The sequence below is a fragment of the Nerophis lumbriciformis genome, linkage group LG23 (assembly GCF_033978685.3).
Source record: "Nerophis lumbriciformis linkage group LG23, RoL_Nlum_v2.1, whole genome shotgun sequence".
Classification (NCBI taxonomy): Eukaryota; Metazoa; Chordata; class Actinopteri; order Syngnathiformes; family Syngnathidae; genus Nerophis; species Nerophis lumbriciformis.
This window is the reverse complement of record NC_084570.2, coordinates 27,973,605-28,001,257: the sequence shown is the minus strand read 5'-3', so window position 1 is coordinate 28,001,257 and position 27,653 is coordinate 27,973,605. Positions and strand designations below refer to the sequence as shown.

The 27,653-nt window shown below is 42.1% G+C and overlaps 1 protein-coding gene across 3 annotated transcripts in view; it reads left to right on the top strand.

The window, feature by feature from the left end:
• The first annotated feature begins 1,740 nt into the window (after positions 1-1,740).
• The window catches only part of foxp4 (forkhead box P4), a 260,328-nt gene continuing 234,415 nt past the window's right edge, over positions 1,741-27,653 (top strand). Inside the window, exon 1 of one of the 3 annotated variants that reach the window (XM_061984854.1) lies at positions 1,741-1,903. The gene's annotated coding sequence lies outside the window, so the exon portion shown is untranslated. Of the gene's footprint in view, positions 1,904-17,760; positions 17,795-26,581; positions 27,117-27,653 lie in introns of those variants that run through there. The other 2 variants (XM_061984855.1, XM_061984852.1) reach the window with 2 other exon arrangements.

The window sequence follows — 27,653 nt, the reverse complement described above, 5'->3', positions numbered from 1 at the left end:
TTTAGAAATGTTGGCCAACTGAAAAGTATGAAAATGAAAAATATGAGCATGTACAATACTCAATACTTGGTTGGAGCTCCTTTTGCCTCAATTACTGCGTTAATGCGACGTGGCATGGAGTCGATGAGTTTCTGGCACTGCTCAGGTGTTATGAGAGCCCAGGTTGCTCTGATAGTGGCGTTCAACTCTTCTGCGTTTTTGGGTCTGGCATTCTGCATCTTCCTTTTCACAATACCCCACAGATTTTCTATGGGGCTAAGGTCAGGGGAGTTGGCGGGCCAATTTAGAACAGAAATACCACGGTCCGTAAACCAGGCACGGGTAGATTTTGCGCTGTGTGCAGGCGCCAAGTCCTGTTGGAACTTGAAATCTCCATCTCCATAGAGCAGGTCAGCAGCAGGAAGCATGAAGTGCTCTAAAACTTGCTGGTAGACGGCTGCGTTGACCCTGGATCTCAGGAAACAGAGTGGACCGACACCAGCAGATGACATGGCACCCCAAACCATCACCCAACCATGCAAATTTTGCATTTCCTTTGGAAATCAAGGTCCCAGAGTCTGGAGGAAGACAGGAGAGGCACAGGATCCACGTTGCCTGAAGTCTAGTGTAAAGTTTCCACCATCAGTGATGGTTTGGGGTGCCATGTCATCTGCTGGTGTCGGTCCACTCTGTTTCCTGAGATCCAGGGTCAACGCAGCCGTCTACCAGCAAGTTTTAGAGCACTTCATGCTTCCTGCTGCTGACCTGCTCTATGGAGATGGAGATTTCAAGTTCCAACAGGACTTGGCGCCTGCACACAGCGCAAAATCTACCCGTGCCTGGTTTACGGACCATGGTATTTCTGTTCTAAATTGGCCCGCCAACTCCCCTGACCTTAGCCCCATAGAAAATCTGTGGGGTATTGTGAAAAGGAAGATGCAGAATGCCAGACCCAAAAACGCAGAAGAGTTGAAGGCCACTATCAGAGCAACCTGGGCTCTCATAACACCTGAGCAGTGCCAGAAACTCATCGACTCCATGCCACGCCGCATTAACGCAGTAATTGAGGCAAAAGGAGCTCCAACCAAGTATTGAGTATTGTACATGCACATATTTTTCATTTTCATACTTTTCAGTTGGCCAACATTTCTAAAAATCCCTTTTTTGTATTAGCCTTAAGTAATCTAATTTTGTGACACACGGAATTTTGGATTTTCATTTGTTGCCACTTCAAATCATCAAAATTAAATGAAATAAACATTTGAATGCATCAGTCTGTGTGCAATGAATAAATATAATGTACAAGTTACACCTTTTGAATGCAATTACTGAAATAAATCAAGTTTTTCAAAATATTCTAATTTACTGGCTTTTACCTGTATGTATATATATATATATATATATATACATTTTCTACCACTATATATATCCATCCATTTTCTACCGCTTTTATTTGTCAGAAGTGCTACTCACAGTTTGGTTATGTTTGGGTTTTCCTGTGTTTAGAATCACTTCCTGTCCTGGTGCTCTTGTTTTGTCAGTGTTTCCTGTTTGGTCCCCGTGGTTTGCAGCACCTTAACTTTCTATTCCATGTCCTGTCAGCACACCTGGTCCTTGTTTAATTAGTTCTGTTTAGTTCCACCTGGGTCCCTCCCTCAATGTTGGATCACGCTTACTCTTCCTTTCAAGACAGATGCTCTGTGTGCTGTTTTGGGATCCACGCCTCTTTTTAAGTCATAAATTGTGTTTTACTTGCCTTTCGAAGGCCTGCCGTTCTCTGCATCCTTAGGGTCACGCCGAATAAACGCTCACCTGACCCCGTGACATTATGTATGTGTACATATCAAGAATCTGTCAGGACGTGGACTATGGAGTGGTTGTTTTTCCGAGATGCAAGTGAACTTGGACCGGACATGGCGTGAAGGTAGTGACATCTTTTATTTTAAACACTAACAAACTACAAAAAAAAAGGATACAAACAAAAGGCGCGCTCACAGGCGGAGATAAACTTGGCTAAGAAAACAAAAACTAGGACAAAGGCAAAACTATGGACGTGAAACTAATAAACACTTACTGTGGCATGGCATGAAGCATGAACTATAGTGGACATGAATATCATGGGTAGCAGAGGTAGTCTGGATGGTTAGGATATGTAGAGAGTGATGTCCCCAGGACGAATAACAGAAACAGACAGGCTTAAATAGCAGTGACATGATCAGTGAAAACAGGTGCGTGACTCAAAACGTGAAACAGGTGCGTGACATGACAGGTGAAAACTAATGGGTTGCTATGGTGACAAAAACAAGAGAGTGAAACCAGGAACTAAAAAGCGTCCAAAAAACAAACAGCACATGGCCAAACAAAAACATGATCAACACAAACATGACAGAATCAGAATCAGAATCAGAATTGATTGATTGATTGATTGAGAAGTTTATTGACATCTTAAAGAATTGAATCCCTGTAATGTTTTAAAAAGGCAAATGGATGGCACAAAAAGCCAAAAGGCTTGTTTCCATTGTGGACCATTAAATATTCATCACATTTGATACATTCAATAATAAAAGATATATAACCTGTAACATGTATATAACAAATTACGTTAAAAAAATTGATAGATTATGTACATATACACATTCTACATGTCAGGTGATTTGAAAAACAATATATACAAAAAATGGGGTGGGGGGTATATACACTATGTACATGACACTATGTACATGACTATGCACATGTTGACTCCCAGAGTTTGCAAAACAGAATGAGAAAATATACATACACTATAACCACATATAAATATATATACACTATAACCACATAAACCTGTTTGATGCTTCGGAAATTTGCTGGGGATCAATTTTGGTTCAGATCAGGTAGCGGTTGAGCTGAGCCAGAATTTTAAGGCAGTTTTAAAATTTAGTAGGGAAGTTCGAGTTTTAAGGTCTGTTGGTAGTGCATTCCACTGTGTGGTGGCAAAATAGTAAAATGCATTTTTTCCCATGAGAGTCTTGAATTTGGGGGGACGAGGTCTGAGGAACTCGCGTGTAGTACCTGTGAGCGTCACTTACTCTGGTGAAATAGTTGGACAGGTGCTTGGGGACAGTTTCTCTGAGTATTTTGAATACCAGGCACATTGCGATTTGGTGTACTTTTTCCCCAACTCTAATCCATCACAATTTGGTAAAGTGGGCTTGAGTTAGGTAAGTCCTGTATGGGAGGTTGAGCAGGAATCTCACCAGCTTGTTTTGGGAAGTTTGCAGTTTTGTTTTTAGTGGCTTGTGGATACTGGTGAACCATGAGGTGCAGGCGTAGTCAAAATGACTCTGTATGAGGGCACCGGCAAGGGTCTTAAGTGTATCCCTGTTGATAAACGCTGATAAAGAATAGTTTTTATTGCCATTATTTGAGAACGGGTTCACAAACTAGGAATTGTTCTTGGTGCAATCGTGCAACGTACAACACATATAACACAGAATAGGTAATACAATGAGCTTTAACTGAGCTATCAGATCTTGTTATTGTTCATGTGCCTGATGGCCGAGGGGCAAAAACTGTTCAGGTGGCAGGAGGTGTGGGTGAATAGTTTGTGTCCAGGGTGAGAAGAGTCAGCTGTGATCCGACCCACAGGCCTCCTGGTCCTGGAGGAGAACAGGTCTTGGAGGGATGGGAGTTTGCAGCCCATAACCTTCTCAACAGCACATACCATGTGCTGCAGTCGATGCTTGGGAACCACACAGTGATGGAGGAGGTGAGGATGGACTCTGTGATGGCTGAGTAGAACTGCACCAGCATCTCGGTCGGCACCTTAAGTTTCCTCAGCTGCCACAGGAAGTACATCCTCTGCTGGGCCTTCTTGATGAGGTAGCTGATGGTCGGCTCCCACTTGAGAACTTGGGTAATGGTGGTGCCCAAGAAACGGAAGGAGTCCACGATGGAGACGGGGGTGGGAGAGTCAATCAGGGTGAGGGAGGATGGTGGGGCTGTGACTTTCCTGAAGTCCAAGATCATCTCCACTGTTTTCTGGGAGTTCAGCTCCAGGTTGTTGAGGCTGCACCTGGACGCCAGCCGGTCCACCTCTCTCCTGTAGGCGGACTCGTCGCCATCGGAGATGAGCCCGATGAGGGTAGTGTCGTCCACAAACTTGAGCAGTTTTACGGACTGGTGACTGGAGATGCAGCAGTTTGTGTACAGGGAGAAGAGCCAGGGGGAAAGTACACAGCCCTGAGGAGTACCAGTATATGTATGCATCAATCCACCCATCCTTTTGGTACCGCATATATGTGTGTGTGTGTGTGTGGGTGTGGGTGTGTGTGTATAATAATGTGTATATATATATGTGTATGTATATATATATATATATATATATATATATATATATATATACAGTATGTATGTGTGTGTGTGTATGTATATATACATATATATATATATATATATATATATATATATATATATATATATATATATATATATGTCTGTATGTATGTATATATAGAGAGAGAGGCAGTTCGAGTAATCCATGACCATACAGGCCGATGCTGCTCAGGCATCGAGGGACACCTAGCCACTTCCTAACGTAAGAGCTGATTGTTCTTTCCATTTTCTCCACTCTGGTGAGGGAGATACCATACATGGTTAGTGGCCACATGAGGCAGGGTAGTAACCCGAACTGGAGGCACCAGATTTTCTGCTTGCCAGGCAGCATAGATCTGTCAATGTTCTTCAGACCTTTGGTGACCTCTTGCCTTAGCTTGTCTGCTTGCTCAGTGTCCTTCAGATTTGAGTCATACCACCTTCCCAGGCTCTATATATATATATATATATATATATATATATATATATATATATATATATATATATATCCATCCATCCATCTTCTTCCGCTTATCCGAGGTCGGGTCGTGGGGGCAGCAACCTAAGCAGGGAAGCCCAGACTTCCCTCTCCCCAGCCACTTCGTCCAGCTTTTCCTGTGGAACCCCGAGGCGTTCCCAGGCCAGCCGGGAGACATAGTCTTCCCAACGTGTCCTGGGTCTTCCCCGCGGCCTCCTACCGGTCGGACGTGCCCTAAACACCTCCCTAGGGAGGCGTTCGGGTGGCATCCTGACCAGATGCCCGAACCACCTCATCTGGCTCCTCTCGATGTGGAGGAGCAGCGGCTTTACTTTGAGCTCCCCCCGAATGGCAGAGCTTCTCACCCTATCTCTAAGGGAGAGCCCCGCCACCCGGCGGAGGAAACTCATTTCGGCCGCTTGTACCCGTGATCTTGTCCTTTCGGTCATAACCCAAAGCTCATGACCATAGGTGAGGATGGGAACGTAGATCGACCGGTAAATTGAGAGCTTTGCCTTCCGGCTCAGCTCCTTCTTCACCACAACGGATCGATACAGCGTCCGCATTACTGAAGACGCCGCACCGATCCGCCTGCCGATCTCACGATCCACTCTTCCCTCACTCGTGAACAAGACTCCGAGGTACTTGGACTCCTCCACTTGGGGCAAGATCTCCTCCCCAACCCGGAGATGGCACTCCACCCTTTTCCGGGCGAGAACCATGGACTCGGACTTGGAGGTGCTGATTCTCATCCCAGTCGCTTCACACTCGGCTGCGAACCGATCCAGTGAGAGCTGAAGATCTTGGCCAAATGAAGCCATCAGGACCACATCATCTGCAAATAGCAGAGACCTAATCCTGCAGCCACCAAACCAGATACCCTCAACGCCCTGACTGCGCCTAGAAATTCTGTCCATAAAAGTTATGAACAGAATCGGTGACAAAGGGCATCCTTGGCGGAGTCCAACCCTCACTGGAAACGGGTCCGACTTACTGCCGGCAATGCGGACCAAGCTCTGACACTGATCGTACAGGGAGCGGACCGCCACAATAAGACAGTCCGTTACCCCATACTCTCTGAGCACACCCCACATGACTTCCCGGGGTACACGGTCGAATGCCTTCTCCAAGTCCACAAAGCACATGTAGACTGGTTGGGCAAACTCCCATGCACCCTCAAGGACCCTGCCGAGAGTATAGAGCTGGTCCACAGTTCCACGACCAGGACGAAAACCACACTGTCCCTCCTGAATCCGAGGTTCGACTATCCGGCGTAGCCTCCTCTCCAGTACACCTGAATAGACCTTACCGGGAAGGCTGAGGAGTGTGATCCCACGATAGTTGGAACACACCCTCCGGTTCCCCTTCTTAAAGAGAGGAACCAGCACCCCGGTCTGCCAATCCAGAGGTACCGCCCCCGATGTCCACGCGATGTTGCAGAGTCTTGTCAACCAAGACAGCCCCACAACATCCAGAGCCTTAAGGAACTTTGGGCGGGTCTCATCCACCCCCGGGGCCTTTCCACCGAGGAGCTTTTTAACTACCTCGGCAACCTCAGCCCCAGAAATAGGAGAGCCCACCACAGATTCCCCAGGCACTGCTTCCTCATAGGAAGACGTGCTGGTAGGATTGAGGAGGTCTTCGAAGTATTCCCTCCACCGATCCACAATATCCGCAGTCGAAGTCAGCAGAACACCTTCCCCACCATACACGGTGTTGACATTGCACTGCTTCCCCTTCCTGAGGCAGCGGATGGTGGTCCAGAATCGCTTCGAAGCCATCCGGAAGTCGTTCTCCATGGCTTCCCCGAACTCCTTCCATGTCCGAGGTTTTGCCTCCGCGACCGCTGAAGCCACACACCGCTTGGCCTGTCGGTACCTGTCTACTGCCTCCGGAGTCCTATGAGCCAAAAGAGCCCGATAGGCCTCTTTCTTCAGCTTGACGGCATCCCTCACCACTGGTGTCCACCAGCGGGTTCTAGGATTACCGCTACGACAGGCACCAACCACCTTGCAGCCACAGCTCCAATCGGCCGCCTCGACAATAGAGGTACGGAACATCGTCCACTCGGACTCAATGTCCAGCGCCTCCCTCGTGACATGTTCAAAGTTCTTCCGGAGGTGGGAATTGAAACGCTCTCTGACAGGAGACTCTGCCTGACGTTCCCAGCAAACCCTCACAATCTGTGACGAGCACAAAAAGTCCAATAACAAAACACCAGTCGGGTTCAGATCCGGGCGGCCATTCTTCCCAATCACGCCTATCCAGGTTTCACTGTCGTTGCCAACATGAGCGTTGAAGTCCCCCAGTAGAACGAGGGAATCACCCGGGGGAGCACTCTCCAGTACTCCCTCGAGTGAATCCAAAAAGGGTGGGTACTCTGAGCTGCTGTTTGGCGCGTAAGCGCAAACAACTGTCAGGACCCGTCCCCCCACCCGAAGGCGGAGGGAAGCTACCGCTACCCTCTCGTCTACTGGGTTGAACTCCAACATGCAGGCTTTGATCCGGAGGGCAACAAGAATTGCCACCCCAGCTCGTCGCCTCTCAAGTGCCGGCAACGCCAGAGTGAAAGAGAGTCCAGCCCCTCTCAAGAGAACTGGCTCCAGAGCCCTTGCTGTGCGTCGAAGTGAGTCCGACTATATCTAGGCGTAACTTCTCCACCTCACGCACTAGCTCAGGCTCCTCCCCCCCCAGCGAGGTGACGTTCCACGTCCCAAGAGCTAGCTTATGTAGCCGAGGATCGGACCGCCAAGTGCCCTGCCTTCGGCTGCCGCCCAGCTCACATCGCACCCGACCTCTATGGCCCCTGCTATGGGTGGTGAGCCCATTGGAAGGGGGACCCATGTTGCCTCTTCAGGCTGTGCCCGGCCGGGCCCCATGGGGCCAGTGTGTGTGTGTGTGTGTGTGTGTGTGTGTGTGTGTGTGTGTGTGTGTGTGTGTGTATATATATATATTTTTTTCTCTCTATATCCAAAAATTTAACAAAACCAAATATAAATACTGTAAGGCAAAAAGAGAAGTATCCAACATTTCTATTTTCTAAAGTAAATGTGTACAGCAGATATAGATCATCTACATCAACAATATGATTTGTCTGAGCGACTGGACGGACCAGATATTAAGATAAAACATTTTTTGGCCACATTGAAGACAGAGCCGTAGTTTGGGAACCCCTGCATTACATTCTCTCGAAGCAGATGGCGAGTCGCTCCACCCCTATGGCCGATAGCTTGTGCTAAATGTCCAATTAAGTACGTCCAGCCTACTGTTAAAAAAGACAGCAAAACTTAGCGTTCAGAGGCATCCAAAACTGCCTGCAAGCACACACCCAAATGCATGACACTTTGGAATTGTTCAACATTCATAAGTCAAACACAAGGAAACTTATCTTAAAGTTAAAAACTTGAACACACTCCTTAAATTGTGTGCACTATTATAAAGATTTTGAATGATGCCGTGTGTACTCTCACACAAATGATCACGCTAATAATAAACGCGGTGATTACTACATCGGAGGCCCATTGGTTGCTCGGTGCTGTAATGGACCGCCATCATGTTCCATGGAGAAAAGGTAGGAGGGTTGAATTCTTTTAATGCCTCACGCCAAATTATTCCAAGATCTCCCTTTGAATTATAGCGCTCCCCCCCCCCCCCCCCCCCATCTCCCCTCTTCCTCTTTTTCTTCCCTCCCTGCGACAGACATGATGTAATTCCCAAATTTCTTCGGAGACAGTAATCTCAACACTGATTATGCTGTCAATTAGTAAATGAATGAGGCGGCGAGGGAGAAAAAGGTAGTAATAACTCTGCAAAAGGAGTTGTCAGGCTTCCAAAATACATCAAGGACACAGTGAGCTATGCAGACAATAAAAACTGTCCAATCTCAATATAACTGTCTGTTTGCAAGGGAAGCGTATAACAGCAGTGAACCCACTTAAACTCGCTTTTTTTTAATTATTTGTCAAATAGTGTTTTTTTTAAAGACCGGCGTAAATCTTTTACATAAATCAATATGCAGTAAGGGAGAGATTACATTTATTAACCAAATTTTGAACTAAAGCAGTGGTTCTCAAACTCTGGTACCACTATTGGTACGTCAAAGAATCACTTCATTAACTAGAATTTGCAATGCTGGTATGCTCTAACCCGCCAAACAGCCGATACGCGAGAGTGGAACTGAAATACTTGAATGTCCAAGTTGAGTGGCGTGTGTGGAAGTTGGAACGGTTTGAATCGGATGAGAAATGTGGGATATGGAGAGGTTTGTATATTGCCCGTTCATTGTCAGTGGGGGGAATTCCTGCTAATTCCGGGTGACCAGGGAATTTTCGGAACCGGGAAACATGCTGGCTTGAATGTCCAGGGTAAACGGCATGTGTGGATGGTGGAACGGTTCAAATCGGATGATAAATGTGCTGTATAATGCCTATTCATTGTCAATGAGGAAAAAATTCTAGGATAATCTGGAATTTGGAAAAAGGTAAAACATGTTTTGCGTTCAAAATATCAGAAGGGTAATGTAGGTGGATGGTTGAAAGGTCAGAATAGGGTTTGAAAATGGCGCAGTATTGAATGTATTGTACATGCAAATTCACATATGCTCACATACGTACATAGGTACCTACGCTCCCACATACATACACAAATACAGTACATATTTACCTACCTAATGTTCGTACATCCACACGCACATTCAATATACAAACATACACATACACATACTGTACATATACATTCACTGTACAAACACATATACACATTCTGTACATATACATTCATTGTACAAACACATATACACATTCTGTACATATACAAGTACATATGCATACTTACACTCATGCACATAATCACGTTTCATCAAACATATATTAACGTTGTTGCCCTAGGGTAAACTGGGTGTAACACATGGCACACTGGCAAAGCTTAACCTATTGTGACTATAACAATCTACAAGGTTAATGTAGGTTGCTTCTCTTTCTCCCCCTCCATTTTTCTGCATTCTTTCGTATCTCAAGTTATCATTACGTATATGTATTGTTGCATTTAAACAACTGTATTGTTGATAATAAAGGTAAATTATTGGTATTGTTCATTATCAATAGCGCTATTTCTATTGGTATTTGTATTGATCCATTTGTAGTGTAATAATGCTCATTGTCATTTCTGTATTATTTTTTATTTTTCGCTAACTGCTTATTTGCTATTACTTTTACCATCATATTTGTACATGTCATATTTGCTGATGTTGCTCTATTGTTGTTGTTGTTGTTGTTTGCTGTTGTTGTTTTTGTCTCTCTGTCTAATCCCCCTCTTGTCCCCACAATTTCCCCCTCTGTCTTCTTTTTTTTTCTCTTTCTATCCCCTCCTGCTCCGGCCCGGCTGCACTAAATGATAATATAAATACATTTAATAAAGTCAAATACAAATAAGGCAACAAGAGAAGTATCCTACACTTCTCTTTTGTAAAGTAAATCTGAACAGCCGACATGGGCATCTACATCAACTATATGATTTGCCTGAGAAGCTGGACAGGACATAAAAAAAAAAAAAAAAGAAAAAAAAAAGACAAAAAAAAGAAAATGGCGCAGTATTTCGAGAATTTAGGGCATGTAAAACTTTGTGTCTGTCCATTCATTTGAATGAGAATTTCCCCGAAATTTGGGAATTGCGTGAAAACCGCAAATTTTTTAAAATATTGATACCAGCCCAATTGTCCCAGATGATATGAATGAGTTAGTGGTGGCATTTTTGGAATCGGTTGAAAAACGTTGCTGTAGTAACAGTTTGAATTGAAAATTGGTATTTCGGAATCCCTGGAATTTCGGGAAAACCGGGAATTTGTACGTGGGAAATGTGGGACATGGAGAGGTTTGTATATTGCCCATTCATTGTCAATGGGGGGAAATTCCTGGAAATTACGGGTAACCAGGGAATTTTCGGAACCGGGAAATGCTGGCTTGAATGTCCAAGGTGAGGCGAGTGTGTGGATTGTGGAACGGTTCGAATCAGATGAGAAATGTGGGATATGCAGTAGATTGTATATTGTCTATTCATTATCAATTAGGAGAATTCCAGGAAAATCTGTAATTTTGGGAAAGGGAAATCATGTTTTGCGTTCGATATATGAGTAGAGTAGTGTGGGTGGATGGTTGAAAGGTCGGAATAGGGTTTAAAAATGGCGCAACATTTCGAGAATTTAGAGCATAGTAAAACTTTGTATACGTCCACTTATTTGAATGAGAATTTCCTGGAAATTTGGGAATTTCGTAAAACCTGGGAATTTTTGAAACTATTGATACTAGCACAATTGTCACTGATGATATGAATGGGTTAGTGTTGGGATTTTGGAATCGGTTGAAAAATGTTGATGTAGTAACAGTTTGAATTGAACTGGGTATTTCGGAATCCCTGGAATTTCGGGAAAACCGGGAATTTGTATGTTGGAAATGTGGGATATGGAGAGGTTTGTATATTGCCCATTACTTGTCATTGAGGAAAAAATTCCAGGAAAATCTGGAATTTTGGAAAAGGTAAAACATGTTTTGTGTTCGATATATCAGAAGGGTAATGTGGGTGGATGGTTGAAAGGTCGGAACAGGGTTTTAAAATGGCGCAAAAATTTGAGAATTTAGTGTATTGTAGAATTATGATATGTCCATATATTTGAATAGGCATTTCCTGGAAATTTGGGAATTTCAGGAAACCTGGGAATTTTTAAAAATATTGATACCAGCACAATTGTCCCAGATGATATGAATGGGTAAGTGTTGGAGAATCGGTTGAAAAATGTTGACGTAGTAACAGTTTGAATTGAGAATGGGTATTTCGGAATCCCTGGAATTTCGAGAAAACCGGGAATTTGTATGTGGGGAAATGTGGGATATTGAGAGATTTGTCTATTGCCAATTCATTGTCAATGGGGGGGAAACTCCTGGAAATTCCGGGTAACCAGGGAATTTTCGGAACCGGGAAACTTGCTGGCTTGAATGTCCAGGGTGAGTGGAGTATGTGGGTGGTGGAACGGTTATAAAGAAATGTGGGTTATGCAGTCGATTGTATAATGCCTATATAATGAGGACAAAATTCCAAGAAAATCTGGAATTTTGGGAAAGGTAAAACATGTTTTGCGTTTGATACATCATAAGGCGGGGCGCCGTAAGTTGTGACCCGTTTGCGTTCCTTTACAATGTATGTCTTCTCTTGAACGGGTTTGTGCTGGAAATGAAATTGCATTGTACTTCTGCAATGACAATAAAGTTCCTTCCTTCCAAGTATGTGTGATGTTACATTGGCCCAAATCATGAAATATACTCGTTAAATAAAACCTCTGCCTTGTTTTTAATGAATACCTAGGCCTTCTGCGCTACTGTATTCTAATGTTGGTCATGAGGGTGGCACTCGGTGAACAAAGTTGGACAACCACTGTACTGAAGCGTGCATGCTGGAATTGCTCTGCATCGAGACAATCATTCACCCAAGTGTTTATTTAACGCTGCAGCTTAGAAATGTGATCTGGTTTTATTTGGACCGTTTTTGTTTTTTGGGGGTTTTTTCAGCGCAGGCAAACATCTGTTCCTCCCCGACTTCACAATAGCACAACTCAGCCGGGATGCTAAGGTGTCAAAAGGTCAGTGCCTTCCCCTCACAAACGCACCAGGACAGAGAGAGACTTACCCGTGAAACATTTGACCTATTTTCTGCAGTCGGAAATGTTAAAAAAAAAAAACCTTCGTTGAACCAAATTGCACATAATTTTGCAAAATGACAAGTCAAAAACACACAACTGAAGTGGGAATTGTGTTACTTCCTTGTGTTAATTTTGTATATATAATGCAGTTTATTAAACAGCCATGTTGGCATCGGGCATGTTTTTATTGGCTCTATTTTTCATTGAAAAGAAAACAAGCTGAAACAAATGTAATAATTAACTGACATTTCGCAGTAAATGTAATATGTTGTTGACACTTTTACACTCGTTAAGTAATAAATGTAAACGGTAAATGGGTTGTACTTGTATAGCGCTTTTCTACCTTTAAGGTACTCAAAGCGCTTTGACACTATTTCCACATTCACACACACATTCAAACACTAATAGTGGGAGCTGCAATGCGAGGCCCTAACCACGACCCATCAGGAGCAAAGGTGAAGTGTCTTGTTCAAAGACACAATGGACATGACGAGGATGGTAGAAGGCGGGGATCGAACCAGGAACCCTCAGGTTGCTGGCACGGCCACTCTCCCAATGGCGCCACGCCGTCCCGTAATAATATTCTTTGTCTCCCTAACAAGAAACATTATATCCATCCATCCATTTTCTACCGCTTATTCCCTTCTGGGTGGCGGGGGGGCGCTGGAGCCTATCTCAGCTACAATCGGGCGGAAGGCGGGGTACACCCTGGACAAGTCGCCACTTCATCGCAGGGCCAACACAGATAGACAGACAACATTCACACTCACATTCACTCACTATGGCCAATTTAGTGTTGCCAATCAACCTATCCCCAGGTGCATGTCTTTGGAGGTGGGAGGAAGCCGGAGTTCCCGGAGGGAACCCACGCAGTCACGGGGAGGACATGCAAACTCCACACAGAAAGATCCCGAGCCCGGGATTGAACTCAGGACTACTCAGGACCTTCGTATTGTGAGGCAGACGCACTAACCCCTGTTACACCGTGCTGCCCAGAAACATTATAATGTATTTATTTTTTTGAGTTAAGAACAAAAAACCCACGCTTATTTCCTACAAAAATAATGTCCATAATATTAGTACTACACTTAAAAGCATTGCTTTACATACCGTATTTTTCGGACTATAAGGCGTGCTTAAAATCCTTTAATTTTCTCAAAAATCGACAGTGTACCTGATAACCCGGTGCGCCTAATGTACGGCATAATTCTGGTAGTGCTTACATACCTCGAAGCTATTTTATTTGGTACATGGTGTAATAAGTGTGACCAGTAGATGGCAGCCATACATAAGAGATACGTGTAGACTGCAATATGATGGCAGTAAACAACACCACCACTTTAAATGTTCCATTGAGAATATAGAACATCACACACACGGCACTCAAAAAGATGTCAATTTTTTTAGTAAGACTTCGGTAAACTATGAAGCCGCACCGCTTGATGGATTGTTGGCGCATTAATTATACGAGCATTATTATGGTGTGTGTGTATAAGAACCTATTAGCAGACATATTATCTAGTGTTTTGTTTCACAATATTATGCAAAAGCAATTTTTCTTACCTTTTGGTACCTGCTGATGTGTATTAGGGATCTGCGTAAGTCCTGAAAATGATCGAAAATAGACCATTCATCTGCAGTGCACCTTATAATCCCTATAGTCCTTAAAATACGGTAATCTTAAATGCATTTATTCCTATTTAGTGTGCAATGCTGTTTTTTTACTCCAGGGAGTTTTAACCTTTTTGACCCCTGCAGACAGACCAGGGGCCCACTCAAATTAATTAGTAATCTTTCTCTTGATTATCGTTGTATTCAATAATTACATCTAACCTACTTACAGTTTACAACCTTGTCAAATGATATGAAACCACCTGATTAATATTTATTTAACACGTAAACCTAAAATAAATACATTTGGCTAGTTTGCATAGATTGCATAAGAAGTGAATCCTAAATAAGTGACAAAAAAAAAAATTCCACACAATTACGTTGAGTTGAAATGAATAAACTAAATGAATATTAGACACGTTTCTCAACTAAACTGTAAATAAAATGATATTGCAAATAAAAATACAGCTTCACCACTTTAGTCGTAATTTTTTGCGCTTAAGAAACTCCCCTATGACATTAGCTCCAAACTTGTAGTTTTTTTGTTGTGGTCATTACTGCCCCAGGTGGTGGAAAGGTGTATTACACCCGAGTACCGCTGCGGACCAGGACCACACCATAGCCCTATGGTTAAGAAAGACTGTTTTAGAGTTGGAGAAATAGAGAAACTCTTGACCTATACGAGTAGCATGTTTTATTGTAACCAATAAGAGCCAAAACAAATGTAGTGAATTCTCTTATTGTACATTAGATATGGAAAAAGGGAGTGCTCGAGTTTCAGACAAGGTTTCTTCAGATGAACCTTGAAAAACTAAAAACCCTCTTTTGTAAAGTCAGGGGCGTTCTGGAGGGTTTGACGCCCTAACTGACCCACGATTTATTGACTATGTTCTTGCACCAATCCTGGGTCGCCGTGCTCTATCTTAGGAATAACTTTACAATTTAAATCCTTTTTGAAACTATTTTCATGGGCGAGGACAGTTTTTTTTTTTGTTTGTTTTTTCACTCTGCTTTCAATGGACTTATTGCTAGGAGTACGCTTGTTTGCCCACCAGGTGTTTGAGTAAATACAGTATCATGATGATCTAAAGCACAAATATAAGCATTGTTGTCTTTACTGAAAAATAATACCAACTAAAAGAGTGATGCACTTATCAAAAGTACAATATAAACCAAACTCTACATTATGAACTAAAATCTAGTCAACCTTTTACATTGTTATTTCTCTGCTGACCAGGGTTAGGGCTGCAGATGATTTTGATACTCGACTATTCTAACGATTAGTCGACTAATCGGAGTATAAAGCGTGCACAAATTCAGTGGCTCTAATATAGCCACGGACCTTTAAATTCAGCTTGAGAGATTTTAAGGCGTGTGCATCCGAACAACAAAGACGACTAATTATAAATTATAAAAATGATTAAACTTGTGTCCATTTCAAAGCAAGAACAAGCAAAGTGCTGAAAAAAAATGACAGTTAAATGAGCAATGACAACGAACGATAAAACACCAAAACTAGCTAACGTAAAAGAAGAAACATGGATTGTGTTGTGATATTTAAAAAGCTGCGCACTAGTTTATTATTGATTATTGATAGAAACCTGGCATTTTAGCAATCTAATAGACTCAACATATAGAACTGTGTCATTAATTAATTCAGGGATATCAAACTGCTTTTCATTGAGGGCCACATGGCAGTTTTGGCTGCCGTCAGAGGGCCGGTAGCAAAATGTATTTCGATACCTTCCGATACTTTTCTAAATAAAGGGCACCACAAAAAAAATTGCATTATTGGCTTTATTTTAACTAAACATTTTAGTGAACCTACTAGACAACTTGTCTTTTTGTAGTACGTAAACAAACAAAGGCTCCTAATTAGTCTGCTGACATATGCAGTAACATATTGTGTCATTTATTATATATTTATATGAAGACAAGTTAAAAAATGTATTATTAATCCACTTGTTAATTTACTGTTAATATCTGCATGCTTACTTTGTGTTTCAACATGTTCCATCTACACTTCTGTTAAAATGTAATAATCACTTAATATTCTCTTGTTTGGATGCTTTACATTAGTTTTGGATGATACCACACATTTAGGTATCGATCTGATACCAAGTAGTTACAGGATCATACATTGGTCATATTCAAAGTCCTCATGTGTCCAGGGACATATTTCCTGAGGCTATAAACATAATATGATTTTTTTTTTAAAGGAAATAAATATTTTGTGATGAAGAAAAATATCGACGTAATCATAGTAGTATCAACTACATACGCTATTGTAGTTGTTATCAATACAATGGGTGTTAGGTGTAGATTCACCCATGGCATTTGTGTACATTCAGGAGCGCAATATTGCTATCGTATCCTCCTACGGTGTGTAGTGAAGCATGTTTAGCTATTCCTCGTCCTGCGGTGATAATGCTACATGTAAGAAACATACTTTATTTGTCGCCATGGAGGCCAGAATTAGTGATTTAGAAGTAGCTAAAACACTGCTGACTGGGGATGGATGTTAGCCGCTAGCTAGCTAGCCATGTCTTAAAGTAACTCTTCCTGAGGGCGTTTCAGTGTTATAACTTCACCTTTATTGTTAGTTTTTAGGCCAAAATGCGTCCATTCTCCCTTTTCTTTCTACACACCGTGTCTGCTTGTAAGTACTCTGTGTGTGTGCGCCGCCAAACATGCTCATCTGCTCATAAAACCAGCAATGTCTCACCTGTGAACCGGTACTTTTCAAACAGAGTATATTACCGTACTTGATTCATTAGTACCGCGATACTATACCAGTACCGGTATAACGTACAACCCTACAACACACTTAAGTATTACAACACAACTTGTCTTTAAGATCCGCAAACAAAGTGAAATATTGCAGATTCAACATTTATATATATATATATATATATATATATATATATATATATATATATATATATATATATATATATATATATATATATATATATATATATATATATATACATACATCAGTGGCCTCACCTGCCATCATGGAAAGAAAAAAAATGTAAAAAGAAAAAAAAAAAATTAAATTGTTATATGTATCCAGTGATTATACTAAAGTTATTTTCCATTTAACTTCACCAGTTTTAGATTATTTTTATTCAAAATCGCTGAATTTTCACATTTGCCCTTCAAATGGCCTGCTGTGCAGTGAGACCGTATTGCTATATGAACTATATTATACATTTCCATAGTTTAGTTAGCTGAGGTATATAATGTACAGTGTATTTTGTCAACAACTGTATGTGTGTAACGTATTTTTTTGTGCTGAGCAATCATAAAACGGCTGCAAAAGACGTAATGGCTGAGGCTCGCAGTAATCCGGCCTCCTGGTGGTAGAGGGCGGTAGTGATCTCAGAGATCATTCCCTCGGCCGCAGAAGAAGTGAGAACAAGCAACAGTAAGCAAGTCAAGTGCAGCGGTCGTTTATTATTTCCTCTCACCTGAACTTTTATTAAAAACATGGAGGATTACATGTGTAAAATAAAACAGTTTTCTAAACTGGACTTTAAATCGAAGCAGGAGGTAATAATCAAAGGTAGACCAACGCCGGAGCTAAAAGGTTTGCTTCAGACTTCGGGACAGAAGACCCGTTCTTTTCAAACGGCGTGGTACACACACGGAAAGGCTGGCTGTGTGGATGTCCAAAAAGAAAGGTAAGACCATAATAATGTATTTTTTTAATTAAATGTGCTTTTTTGTGTGCTACAGTTTGTATGTGTAAAGAATGCTGGTATGAGCTTTTAAACATAACCCGTTAACTGCTGCCAATCAAATGGTGAATAAGATACTCTTTAGGGTTCATATGTTTGTAAATCTGACTGTGATGAAGTCAGTGCCTCACCAGCCATCAACCTCACCGCACGTCACTGATATATATATATATATATATATATATATATATATATATATATATATATATATATATATTATACATACTCATACACATACACATACACAGTCATGCTCAAAAGTTTACATACACTTGTAAAGAACATAATGTGTGTGTGTGTGTGTATATGTATATATATATATATATATATATATATATATATATATATATATATATATATATATGTGTGTATATATGTATATGTGTGTGTGTGTGTGTGTGTGTGTGTGTATACATACATAGACTTCCTTTTTATTCCATCCATCCATTTTCTACCGCTTATTCCCTTTTGGGGTCGCGGGGGGCGCTGAAGCCTATCTCAGCTACAATCGGGCGGAAGGCGGGGTACACCCTGGACAAGTCTCCACCTCATCGCAGGGCTAACACAGATAGACAGACAACATTCACACTGACATCCACACACTAGGGCCAATTTAGTGTTGCCAATCAACCTATCCCCAGCCCCAGGTGCATGTCTTTGGAAGTGGGAGGAAGCCGGAGTACCCGGAGGGAACCCACGCAGTCACGGGGAGAACATGCAAACTCCACACAGAAAGATCCCGAGCCCGGGATTGGACCCAAGACTACTCAGGACTTTCGTATTGTGAGCTTCCTTTTTATTGTCATTCAAATTTGAACTTTACAGTACAGATAAAAACGAAATTTCGTTACATCAGCTCATGGTAGTGCAGAATAAAAAAGTAATAAGGTGCATATATAAATAAATAAATAGGTTACAGTACAGATACATATATTGCACTTTTTCATATGCATCCACGTTTATGGATGTATGTTATATTGACTTTTTTTATTCCAGCGAGTAAATCCATTTTGGGGGGGAATTGAGGGGATTATTATGATGCGTTCAAGAGTCTTACGGCCTGAGGGAAGAAGCTGTTACAGAACCTGGAAGTTCTACTTCGGAGGCTGCGGAACCTCTTTCTAGAGTCCAGCAGTGAAAACAGTCCTTGGTGGGGGTGGGAGGAGTCGTTGCAGATTTTCTGAGCCCTGGTCAGGAAGCGGCTTTTTGCGATCTCCTGGATAGGAGGAACAGGAGTCCTGATGATCTTTTCTGCCATCCTCACCACTCTCTGGAGAGACTTCCAGTCTGAGGCACTGCAGGCTCCAGTCCAGACAGAGATGCTGTTGGTCAGCAGGCTCTCCATAGTGCCTCTGTAGAATGTGCTGAGAATGGAGGGAGGGAGCTGCGCTCTTTTCATCCGACGCAAAAAGTGCATGCGTTGCTGAGCTCTTTTTACAAGAGCTCCGGTGTGTAGGGACCAGGTCATATTGTCAGTTATCTGCACCCCCAGGAACTTGGTGCTGCTTACCATCTCCACTGCTGTGCCGTTGATGAAGAGTGGAGCGTGGCTGGACTGGTGCTTCCTGAAGTCAACGATGATCTCCTTGGTCTTGTCGACATTCAGGACCAGGTTGTTGGTTCTGCACCAGTCAACCAGATGTTTCACCTCTTTTCTGTAGTCCATGTCGTTGTTGTCACGGATGAGGCCCACTACTGTCGTGTCTTCCGCATACTTCACAATGTGGTTAGTAGTGGACCTGGCGCAGCAGTCATGGGTCATCAACGTGAACAGCAGCGGACTCAGGACGCAGCCCTGGGGGGAGCCGGTGCTCAGGGAGATGGCACTGGAGGTGTTGTTGCCCACTCTCACAGATTAGGGTCTGTCTGTTAGGAAGTCAAGCAGCCAGTTGAGTTGAGTTGAGTTGAGTTTGAGTTTATTTCGAACATGCAAGTATACAACATGATACATCACAATCTCCAGTTTCTCTTTTCAACATGTTCGAAAAGGAGTAGGAAGAAGCAGAGCTTATTTAATCCTACCCCTTTTCTTTTACATAACAGTTGCTAAAACTTTTGTTCACTTCCTGTTCTCAATTTATTCACAATAAACTCCATAAGTAATCACAATAAAATAAGTTGCATAGGGGGGTACTGAATCCAAGGTGGGCAAAATTGCTCACCAAGTGCTGCGGGATAATGGTGTTGAATGCTGAGCTGAAGTCCAGAAACAACATCCGCACATGTGTGTCCTTTCCTTCCAGATGTTCTAAGCTCAGGTGGAGTGCAGAGGAGATGGCGTCCTCTGTGGAGCGGTTAGGGCGATAAGCAAACTGGTATGGGTCGAATGTGGGGGGAAGTCTGGAGACAATATATTCCTTTACCAGCCTCTCGAAGCACTTCATTATGATAGGGGTGAGTGCAACGGGCGGTAATCATTGAGGGAGGAGATTATGGTTTTTTTAGGCACTGGGATGATTGTGGCCGTCTTAAAACATGATGGTACCACAGCCTGGGTCAGCGAGATGTTGAAGATGTCTGTGAGAACCCCAGCCAGCTGGTCTGCACATCCCTTAAGCACCTTGCCCGGAATGTCATCAGGTCCCGGTGCTTTCTGGGGGTTCACTCTCCTCAGGGTTTTCCGGACATCCACTATATCCAGGTTGAGCGGCTGCTCATCAGGGCGAGGGATGGATTTGCTCGCCGGAGTGGTCTTAAGTGCCTCAAACCTAGCAAAGTAGTTGTTAAGGTCATCTAGGAAGCTGATACTGTTGTCACAGGGACAGGGGGCAGCTTTATAGTCTGTGATGACCTGTATGCCCTGCCACATTTGTCTAGTGTTTGTAGGGTTCTCGAAGAAGTCCTGCACTTTCTGACTGTGAGCACGCTTTGCAACCTTAATGGTACAGTTCAGGTTAGCTCTGGCTGATTTTAATGCCACCATGTCACCAGACTTGAAAGCCTTGTTCCGAGCCTTCAGCATTGCACGTACCTCACTGTTCATCCAGGGTTTCTCGTTGGCCCGTGTGGGGATGTTCTTGATCACACTGACATCCTCCATGCACTTCTGAATGTATGCGGACACAGACTCTGCATACTCCTCCACACATGTGTGGCGATTTTCGGTGGCAGCTGCTTTGAATATGTCCCAGTCTGTGGTTTTGAAGCAGTCTTGTAATGCTGACATTGCTCCCTCTGGCCAGGTCCTCACCTGCTTCACTGTAGCTTGCTTCCTGATCAGCAGGTGCTTGTATGCAGGAATTAGCATCACAGGTAGATGGTCTGAGGAGCCGAGGTGGGGGCGTGGTGCAGCTTTATACGGCTGTTTAATATTACTATACACCAAGTCCAGCTTGCTTCCACCCCTGGTTGCAAAATTCACATATTGATGGAAATGAGGGAAAACTGTTTTCATGTTAGCTTGATTAAAATCTCCTGCCACGATGAAAACTCCCTCTGGAAGTGTAGTTTGCAGTTCATTGATGGAGCAGTACAAAGCATTCAAAGCTTCTTTGGTGTTAGCACTGGGAGGAATGTACACTACTGTGAAAATCATAGCACTGAATTCCCTGGGTAAATAAAATGGCCTGCATTTTATAGTTAATAGTTCAACATCAGGAGAGCAGTGACGTGATACTATCTTCCCATTATTGCACCAGTTATTATTGACGTATATGCAAACAGCATCGCCTCGGGATTTACCAGTGAGAGTTCTGCTCCTGTCCGACCGAAACATAGTTAGCCCCTCGATGCTAACTGCCTCGTCCGGAACGGTTGGTTTCAGCCACGTTTCTGTTAGAAATATTGCGCAGCAGTCTCTCATCTCGCGTCTTGCATATAAATCCAGCTTCAGGTAGTCCAGTTTGTTCTCCAGGGAGCGGACATTTGAAAGCAGGATGGAAGGAAGTGGCGTTCTGTGGGGATTAGCCTTTAACTTTGTTATTAGCCCTGCTCGGCATCCCCGCTTCTGCTTCCGATCACACCGCTTACGTGTCTTCCGTTGACGGTCCCTGCTAGTACTAGACTCCGCTGCGTCAAAGGCCGCTGGATGTAGCCGGCGAAGTATTCCAATGCTAGTGAGGAGGTCCAACGTACATGCATCTTCCAGTACAAAACGGCCCGATTTATCCACATCCAGAATTGTCTGGCGGTCGTATGTGACCACGGAGTGTCCACGCTGTAAGCCAGCCATGAAATTTACAGAATTGTCCGGTATTTTTGCCAAATATTGTATTACTACCATGAGTGCCTGCAAGCCGCAGCCCATCAGGGGGCCGCCATCTTGACAAGTAGCGGTCCACAATAAAATTATGTGGCGGTCCACAATAAAATGAAATGGTAGTCCACGATAAAATGAAGTGGCAATTCATTATTAAATGACAAAACAGGCCAATATAAAATAAAATTGCGGTCCACCATAAAATGAGCTGGCGGTACATTATAAAATGAAGAAACAGGTCACAATAAAATGGAGTGGCGCTCTGCAATAGAATAAAGTAGCGGTCCACAATAAAATTAGCTGGCAGTACATTATAAAATGAAGAGACAGGTCACCATAAAATGAAATGGTGGTACATTATTAAACGAAAAGACAGGACACTATAAAATGAAGTGATGGTCTACAATAAAATGAAGTAGCGGTCCACAGTAAAATTATATGGCGGTGCACAATAAAATGAAATAGTAATCCACGATAAAATTATGTGGCGGTTCATTATTAAATGAAAAAACAGGCCACTATAAAATGAAGTGGCGGTCTACAATAGAATAAAGTAGCGGTCCACAATAAAATTAAGTTGCGGTACATTATTAAATGAAGAGACAGGCCACAATAAAATGAAGTGGCGGTCTACAATAGAATAAAGTATCGGTCCACAATAAAATTAAGTTGCGGTACATTATTAAATGAAGAGACAGGCCACAATAAAATGATGTAGCGGTCCATAATAAAATGATTTGGCGGTGCATTATTAAATGAAGAGACAGGTCACTATAAAAATGAAGTGACGGTCCACAACAAAATGATGTGGCGTTCCACAATAAAATTAACTTGCAGTACATTATAAAATGAAGAGACACATTACAATAAAATAAAGTAGCAGTGCACAATAAAATGACATGGTGGTCCACAATACAATGAAATGGTGGTCCACAATAAAACGAAGTGGCGTTACAATATTAAATGAAGAGACAGGTCACCATGAAATGAAGTTGCGGTTTTCAATAAAATAAAGTAGTGGTCCACAAAAAAATGACGTGGCGGTCCACAGTAAAATTATGTGGCAGTCCACGATAAAATTAAATGGTAGTCCATGACAAAATGAAGTGGCGGTACATTATTAAATGAAGAGACAGCCCACTATAAAATGAAGTGACGTTTCACAATAAAATGAGTTGACAGTGCATTATAAAATGAAGAGACAGGCCACTATAGAATGAATTGGCGGTCCACAATAAAATGAGTTGACGGTGCATTATAAAATGAAGAGACAGGTCACCCTACAATGAAGTGGCTGTCTACAAAATAATAAAATAGCGGTCCACAATAAAATGATGTGGCGGTACATTAATAAATGAAGAGACAGGCCACTATAGAATGAATTGGCGGTCCACAATAAAATGATGTGGCGGTACATTATGAAATGAAGAGACAGGTCACCATAAAATGAAGAGGAGGTCTTCAATAAAATAAAATAGCGGTCCACAATAAAATGAATATTAAATGAACTGCTGGTCCAAAATAAAACCAGAACCTTTTTTTTTTAGATAACATTATTATTATTTAGTATTTGTTTACTTACTATGGTATATTATTTATTTATTCACTGTTCTGTTACAGAGAACAAGGAAATGGGATAAAATTGCTACGATATGAAAAGGGGTAGGATTAAATAAATTCTGCTTCTTCCTACTCCTTTTGGGACGTGCTGTAATGAAACAACTGGAAATATGTGATGCATTACATTGTATTGTATGCATGTTGCAAATAAACTGAAACCGAACCGAACTGAAAAACTGGCGGTCCACAATAAAATGAAGAGACAGGCCAATTTAATATGAATAGAAGGTCCACTATAAATTGAAGAGACAGGCCACTATAAAATGAATTGGCAGTTCACTATGAAATGAAGAGACAAGACACTATAAAATTAAGTGGTGGTACATTATTAAATGAAGAGACAGGTCACTATAAAATGAAGTTATTGTCCACAACAAAATGATGTGGCGGTACATTATTAAATGAAGAGACAGGTCACCATAAAATGAAGAGGAGGTCTTCAATAAAATAAAGTAGCGGTCCAGAATAAAATGAAGTGGCGGTCCACAGAAAAATTATGTGGCGATCCATAATTAAATGAAATGGTGGTTCACGGTCAAATGACGTGGCGGTACATTGTAAAAAGGAAAAGACAGGTCACCATAAAATGATGTGGTGGTCTACAGTAGAATAAAGTAGCTGTCCACAATAAAATTAAGTGGCGGTACATTATTAAATGAAGAGACAGGCCACTATAAAATTATTTGGTGGTCTACAATAAAATGAAGTAGCAGTCCACAGAAAAATGATGTGGCGATCCACAATTAAATGAAATGGTGGTTCACAATCAAATGAAGTGGCGGTACATTATTAAATGAAGAGACAGGTCACCGTAAAATGATGTGGTGGTCCACTATAAAATAAAGAGAGAGTTCACTATAAAATGAAGAGACAATACACTTTAAAATGAAGTCGCTGTCCACTATAAAATAAAGAGACAGGCCACAATAAAATTAAGTGGCGGTTCACTATAAAATAAAGAGACAGGTCACTATAAAATGAAGTGGTGGTTCTTTATAAAATAAAGAGACAGGTCACTATAAAATAAAGTGGCGGTCCACTATAAAATAAAGAGATAGGCGACTATAAAATGAAGTGGCGGTCCACTATAAAATAAAGAGATAGGCCAATATAAAATGAAAGGTGGTCCACTGAAAAATGAAGACACATTCCACTATAAAATGATGTGGCGGTCCACTATAAAATAAAGAGACAGGCCACAATAAAATAAAGTGGCAGTCCACTATAAAATAAGGAGACAGGCCACTATAAAATAAAATAGCGGTCCACTATAAAATGAAGAGACAGGCCAATATAAAATGAAGTGGCGGTCCACTATAAAATGAAGAGACAGGTCACTATAAAATGAAGTGGCGGACCATGATAAAATAATTTGGAAACCACATAAAATTACGTGACGAGGCAAATTAAAATGATACTGTGTGCTACCTTAAATGATGTGGCGTGCCAGATTTGGCCCCTGAGCCTGGAGTTTGACAGCTGGCTCTAAGGGTGTCTGCAGTGTTTGTGTCAGAGTCAACTTGAGCAAAAATGGATGAAAGGCGACAAAACATAAGATCTGATGATCATGCACACATTCAACTACACACTGGAGGAAAACAACATGCTATATGAACATGTGTATGAATTTCTACACTCATATTCAAGTTGCACACGTGCATGACACAATTTGGGGGTCCTCGGATTGGACCAAGTGTTTAATCTGCATTTTTTAATTTTTTTTATTTAGGAGACCAAAAAAGAGAGACCCAGTAGTTCAGTGTTTTTCAACCACTGAGCCATGAGATACAGTCTGGTGTGCCGTGGGAGATTATGTAATTTCACCTATTTGGGTTAAAAATATTTTTTGCTAACCAATAATTATAATCTGCAAATAATGTGCCGTTGTTGAGTTTCGGTGCTGTCTAGAGCTCGACATAGTAACCATGTCAGTAGGTGGCAGCAGGTAGATAATTGCTTTGTAGATGTCGGGAACAGGTCGTGTGAGACGACGAGGGTTTGTCGCGATCGCAATATGCAGGCGACAGCGGGATGCAGTGTGAAGGTAAAAATGTATCTATGCTTAAACCAAAAATAAACAAAAGGTGAGTGCCCCTAAGAAAAGGCATTAAAGCTATGCAGAACACAGCTAAAACTGAACTGGCTACAAAGTAAACAAAAACAGAATGCTGGACGACAGCAAAGACTTACTGTGGAGCAAAGACTGCGTCCACAAAGTACATCCAAACATGACATGACAATCAACAATGTCCACACAAAAAAAAGATAACAACAATTTAAATGTTCTTGATTGCTAAAACAAAGTAGGAATATCGCTCAAAGGAAGACATGAAACTGCTACTGGAAAATACCAAAAAAAGAGAAAAAGCCACCAAAATACGAGCGCAAGAAACACACACAGGAAAACAGCAAAAAAATCAAAATAAGTCACTTCAGACAAGAGCTATACTGATGCGTGCTTGGTTATGGTTTAAGTCACATCCAACGACGTTTTACTGTCAACCTAGTTTCGTTTTTTAATGATTTCTGCTGGATTTTTTCAATGCTAAAAAATGTGCCTCGCCTCAAAAAAGGTTGCAAAAACACCGCGGTAGTTTATTGCTTTCCATTTTATAATTTGTGTCATTTCACATTAGCAACAGAGAATAGAAAAAGAATGAAAGAAAATACAAGTGCAGAAGAGAAACCAAGTCATCTGAGAGAGAGGGGGGGGGGGGGCGGGGGGAAGAGAGGCGCTGTTTTCCTGTTGTAGAGGAGCTTTGAAAAGGCGCACCTGCTTTAGAGGCATTACGGTAGCGCACAAACTGTCCCTGTTCAGCACGCACACACGAGGGTGCACACACACGCACACACACGCACACACACGCACACGCACGCACACACTCACACGCACACACACGCTGCCCTGGTGATTCAAGGCTGATTTCCAGCGAGGAAGCGTCAGAGTGGATGCCAAAAAAGAGCGGAGCAGCCGCGGACAAGTTCGTGGCGCTGAAAAAGATTTTTTTTTTCCCCCAGAAAAAAAAGCGCGAGCGGTTCCTTCTTTTTTTGTTGTTGTTGTTGTTGCTGAGGAGCGAGCAGGAGAGGCGAAGACGAGTGAAGTTGCGCGCAGTGTGGCAGACTTTTAGCCGCACAATTGTTGTGACTCCAGAGGCGCACAAAGAAGCCAAGAAGACGCAGGAGAGGACTAACTAACTCCGCGTCTTCTCCTCTTTTGTCTCCCTCCGCGTTCTTTTGCAGTCCTGCGTTTGACGAATATTTTTTAAAGTTTTTTTTTTTTTTTTTTTTTTTTCTCCGTGCGTGTGTCTCCCACCGGCGTGTGTGGCCTTTTTTTGTCGCCGAGAGAGCGAGTGGACGCGCGGGGGGCCGAGAGGAGCCGGAGCCGGGCTGCCCACATGCTCCAACCACCGGCGTGAAAGTTGACTTCTTCCCGACACGAGAGAACAGGTTCATGCACACAAACTCACACTTCCTCTTTCTTTTTTTCCCTTTTTCCCCTTCCACCCTGTATTAACACCGACTTTTTCCACTTTTTTCCACGTTTGGCAACTTTGAAAACTCGCTCTATAACCATGTGGCTGACTTAATCGTGAGCACTTTTACGCACTGACTCTCAAACAAAAGTCGGTTTTCTGCAATAGAAAATGTCAAAAAGCAGCTTCAAATCGATGTATTTGTAATTTCCACTTTTTTAATGAGGCTCAAAAGTAGACTTTTTACTGTGGTGTGCAAAAAAAAAAAAAAAAAAGTGTGCAAAAAGTCCTATTGGATTATCCACAAACGTAATTTTAATTTCCCTCTTAATCCATCCTGACGTTTTATGATCATAAGTGCTGACGTCAAGTTATTTACTAGTGTTTTATTGTCAAAGTTATTTAGAATGGGTCTTCCCAATCGTTGGATTTCAAAGTTTTAAAAAAACAATGCGCCCCTCGCTCATGATAATAAAGTCATTGTCTAAAAGAGAAGGGGGAAAAAAGAGGT